The sequence below is a fragment of the Barbatula barbatula genome, assembly GCF_947034865.1.
Source record: "Barbatula barbatula genome assembly, chromosome: 9".
NCBI lineage: Eukaryota > Metazoa > Chordata > Actinopteri > Cypriniformes > Nemacheilidae > Barbatula > Barbatula barbatula.
In genome coordinates this window covers 8,879,044-8,884,671 of record NC_136772.1, presented here as the reverse complement: position 1 = coordinate 8,884,671, position 5,628 = coordinate 8,879,044, and positions in this window count along the sequence as shown.

Below are 5,628 nucleotides of genomic sequence, written 5' to 3'. Positions count from 1 at the left end.
CTGGGCATCTGGTATTATTAGTTATGTTTGTTATATGGCATCAGAATGTCATACAGGCATGGGGCGGGCTTTTTCAACTGTTTGGCCAGTAAGCAAGTATCACATTTTTTGTAGTACATGAACCTAATTATAACAGTTTCATGCAAGTTGATCAGCAATAATAAAAGATACGATAAACGAATAACATCAGAACTTCCTTTCGCAGAACACAGAAGAAGATATTTTGAAGAAATTTGGTAACCGAACAGTGACAGTACAGTACTTATTCCTTACTTATTGTATAGACCCCAAACTAGTGCAAGTGAATGTGTACCGCCGTTGTTCGCTGTACAAACATTCTTCATACCAATATCTTGTTTTGTGTTTTGCAGAAGAAAGTATAAGCAATACTGGTTTGAAATGACATGAGGGTGAAGTAGCCTAAATGATGACACAAATTTCACTTATATGTATTTCTTATGTTGCCTGTTTACATTTCCATTTATTCATTTAGCAGACGCTTTTATCCTAAGCGACATACAAATGAGGTAAGCAATGGGAGAAATTGAACCAAAGTAAGGACAACAAAAAGCATAAGCGCAGTAAAATTGGTCTCATTTAGCCCGAGGTATACAGAGCTAAGGTTTTTTTTCATTTATAGAAAGAGTAGAAAAAAGAGAAATCCAAACTAATCGGTCAGGTGCTGACGGAAGAGATGTGTTATCGGACGATTCTTAAAGATGGTTACAGAATCTGCTGATCTTGTAGCAACGGGCAGATCATTCCACAAATGTGGAACAGATCCAGAGAAGGTACGCTAGAGTGACTTAAACTATAAACTCTAACAAAAAATCCTTCAAAATGTGTACTTCCAGCTTCATAATACATTGTTTGATCCCCGAGTGCGTGTTGAAATGCTTTTGATCAAGCATGGTCATATTGTGCATTTATCGTGTTATTGTATGAAACTCAGCTATTGTACACAGTCACAAGTGTACTATTGCCAGTTTGCGGTATTTTATTCACTCCCATCATCCTTTCCTGTAAACAAAACCGTACAGCACTGTGGCTGAATATTAAATTGAACCCTGAGGTTGTTCACTTAACCTGAGGCTGTTAAACATCAGGTCTGAGACTCGTGGATTACTGCCTCAACAATCCTTTATCCCAAGGCCAGCGTTCATTTGGATAACACCAGTATTTCATCATGTAAATATTACTCTTTCATAATGTGCTTTTGCCTCTGGATGAAGTCAATTGAGCCACATATTTCATATTGATCGTGTGTGACCTGTTATTATTAATGCATATCCTGAAGAGAACATACAGTAGTGGACTGTGAGGTAAAACTAAAATAACAGAGAGTAGTCATACGCTTTAAATTAAAAATGTTGAAAGTGGATAGCAAAAATGTCTGATTCAGCTCAGCCTTTAACGGCTCATCTTTACCCTTAAGATATCATCATATTTCTATGCCTCTATACTGAGATGCTTTCATCTAATGTCAACTGATAACAGACATCCTGAAATATAAATTTCACCTCTCATTTTTCCTTGCCAACGTAAGTAAAGAATAGCACAGCCTACCCTACTTTCCCCGAGATGACCTGAGAAAGTTCATCTGTGTAATGACAGTTTGATCTGATCATGTGCCTCCTCATAAATCTCTATCCTCATGCAAGAGTATCCGTCTTTTCTTTTATTAAGACAGACGAATTGCAATTCTTGGCACAGATAATGGTGATATGTAGTTTTAAAGATAGATGGGAAGTTAAGCCCAATTTTCCTGCAGGGAGTGAACAATGAGTCACTGGTCCAGACGTAAGACCAGCTGAGAGATGGAGACAGCGCATTACCCACCCTTTGCGTTGATAAACCCCCTTCGGATGGTGAAGGATGCAAAAATACCGCTCTTGGAGCATTGTCACAGGGCTTATCACTCCCTCACAAAAGGCAGCATTCCGTGCGTATTCCCTGTTGAGGGTGTTTCCTGTGGAGGGGAAATGCCTGTACTGATCTTGGAAGTCAGCAGGGGATTGCCGCACACTGCACTTCCTCTGCACAATCTTATCAGTGCTTTTTGTTTAATACAACATCTGTCCTCACTGCTGTAGAGATGCACAATAAAGTTGCTTACAGTATGTCTGGGTGATGGAGTGGTACAGAATACTGTGGCATCAATTTACTTTGTGTGATGCATGGTTTATAGCTCCTTGTGTGTGTTTTCAGATGTTCAGATGAGGTTTTTGAGTCAGAACATTCTAGGGGTTCTATACACTGTCAGTTGGTTACTTGCATCAGAATACAAAAGGAATTATGGCTGTCAGAGAATAAAGCTCTTGTTTGCATAAATGTATATTTAAGGCATCTAACTGCCAATGCTAAACACCTGAACCATGAACCATTTTCACAGTTTCTATACGGATTCACTGTTTTCTGCACAAAAAGACATCATGTAAAGATCTTTCTGTGAAAATATAACCTTGTTACCTGTTTTGAAGATTATTATAACTACTTTGATATTGCTAATCTCTTGATTAAAATTATTCGGTTTAAGCCTGATTTTCACAGATGGGGTGAAAAATACGAATCGACCTATCAAATGTTGCGCACAAAAAAAACACTTTACATGGTTTTGTCCCGATGCAGTTTCTGCAGTACAGTAATTCTTAGTCGGGGTCAAAGTGCCGTAGGAAAGTTGACAAGCAGTACTTGCAGATTAGACCCACGGAAGGAGGCAGTGTCCCCCAGCCTTATAAGGTGATTCGCATTGCATGATTTGTGGTGAAGTATAAAAGGATCTGGGGCATAAAGTAAAAAACGGCAGAAAATAAAGTGTGTACAGTGGTACACAACCTGGTATGTGAGCTATAATGTGAGTCACTGCTTAAAGGTTCAGTGTGTAGTTTTTTTGAGGATCTATTGACAGAAATGCAATATAATATACGTAGCCTAACTATGTCTTCAGAAGCTATATAAAGACCTTCCATAATGAAGCATTCATTTGAAAGGGAAGGGGTGGAGTGAGCAGTTGGTTGCAATTTGCAACCTTACCGCTAGATGCCGCTAAAACCTCCACATTGTTTCTTTAACTGATAACATGCAGATTTTGTGCTGCATATTGGACATGCAGTACTAACACTAGTCGTGGGATTCCAAGATACATACCTTTTCTGGGATGGATCAGTCTGCACAGACAACAATTCTTCTTATTGCAGATATTGTACCCTGTTTCGTTCATGCAACCTTTTGCAAAGAGCTGTGCCAATAGTTTTCTAAGCAGTCAGACTTCTTCGGATTTTCGCCTGGCACAAAGCCAAACATTCACCAGTAGCAGAACTCTAGCAACAACATACAGTGTGTCTTAGCAACACCACATCTCATGATGGGTACTGTTGCACTGGCACTACTAAAAATCATTAGGTTTAGATTAGATTGTGAGAAACTGTCAAGTTATTCAATACATTTCGTTGTGTTGACATTTGTGTAAACATGTTCTGCAATTTAAATAGCCTTTCTTCATTTGAAATACTAAGTGTGAAATAGTTACTGTAAGGCCTGTTTGTTGATTTCTTGTGGCTATAAATGAGTTATTCTTACATTGTATAAAACTTATGATCCCAGTATTCAAAACTGCATTCATTATTTTTTGATAATACTAATAATCCTTTATTGATTGTATGAAGATAAACAGTAAATCTTCAAAATTGATATCTCAACATTTACATAAATGTATTAAAACCTTGAGGAATCATGTGCTGTGTTTGGGAACTGTGTACAGAGACCAGGTGACAGAAGTGTACTTCAGACAGCTGCAGGCGGCTGGCGCTATGGAGACGCAGGTGTACAGCGTCTGGCCATAAGAGTCTGACCGTATCCCAGAAGGGCCCTTCCCCCGTCCCTCATTTAATCTACACTGATTCCGGCGTCCTTATGTAGTCTACACGAAGATGTCTCCTGATGCACAGAGCCTATATTTTCACCAGTGCAAAGACATGCTAATGAAAAATGTAGTCACTCAATGCTAACGTGTCTATTTTAAGTAATATAGTTTCTTTTAATCCATACTCAATATCTGGCAGCTCATAAGAGAATCAGCAACCAATGCATTTCACAGCACATTTCAAAGGCAGGCGACAGATGCTCCAACGCAAAGTCAAATCCAACTTGATATATATCACAGCAGACCATGTATTTCTTTAATGCAATCAGCATTCGTCCTCGTATACCTGTCACAGTTTCTTTCCTGCCTGGAGGCCATTTGCAAGCCACACTTCCACTTTCATCCCCAGCTGCCGGGCCAGCATTCAGCTAATCCCAAAAGACCGGCTGCCTCGTCCCCAGGAAAATCACTGGGTTTACCTGATCCAGTACTGAATTAATCTTCTTCCCCTTAGGGAGGAGAACAAAGCACAGCTTGGTCCAGGAGGAAAGTGAGAGGGAGGAGGGAGGTTCCGTGCACATCCCCAACACAGCACAACTGTCACCCCCCATCCAGCTGGTGTTGACTGTGCCACCAAGTATCACATCTCCAAAAATGCTGCTTTTAGCCATTTTGCTCATATCACATTGTTCTATACAAAAGCCACTCAGACAGGAACCAAAAGGGAAAATGTAAATGTCATAAAATGTCATTTTATTTTTGGGTGAAATATCCCTTTAACATGCTTTCTTCTGAAATACCTTGTTTCGGATGAATTGTAAGGCATTTATCTCTATGGTTCATTAATCCCATTGCCAGAATACATTGCAACCATTTCAGTAAATGGTGAATGAAGTTGAGAGAAGTTCATTACAAATACATTTACATTTCAATAGACATTTAAAGTATCTGTAAAGATAGTTGGATTTAGGATCAGAACTACATTTCTGGCCATCCTCATTCATCAGAATCGGAAAACTCTGTGAAGCAAAAGAGAACCACAGCAAGTTTAGAGTAATAATAATAATCTCTATTTTCCAGTTTTATAATCTTACTTTATAGATGTATTATTTTTGGAGAGCCGACTTCGAAATATCTTCAGTATAACATTCGTTTTTTCCGCACTGTTAACGCAGACAAATGTTTTATTATTTGACAGAACGTTTGTTTGTTCCAGATTTTACACTTGCGCCTCATTTACACTGTAAGTTAAATGTGCCCCAATAAGCAACCATGGCGAGTGACCTCAACTCAGATGGTTAACAACGACGCAACAGAAGGTGGCAGTAATGCAACAAGTTGGATATCAGCTAGCGCAAAACCCTAAAGAAGAATAACCAACACTGCTGTTTTCACTTCCTTTTCCAATTACACCTTGGGTTGTTCCGCTGTGTATATCAAATATGGTTCACTTTCAAAAGAAAACTTAAGCAGGTCCTCAAATAAATCTGATATAGTCACAAAATCGGAATCGGGCATCAAGACCTGCAGTGTAAACAAGGCCTTAGTTGAACCATTTTATCATGTTTTTGCTTTTGGGGAGAAACCGCCAAAGCCATTTTAAAGGCACAGTTCCCACAAAAATTTAAATTCTGTCTTCATTTACTCACCCTTGAGTTGTTCCAGATCACACAGATGAACACAGAAAAAGTATTACATCTCTTGGCCACCATAGACTAGGGAGAAAATAAATGTCTGCAGATTTGGAACAAGTTAAGGGTGAGTAA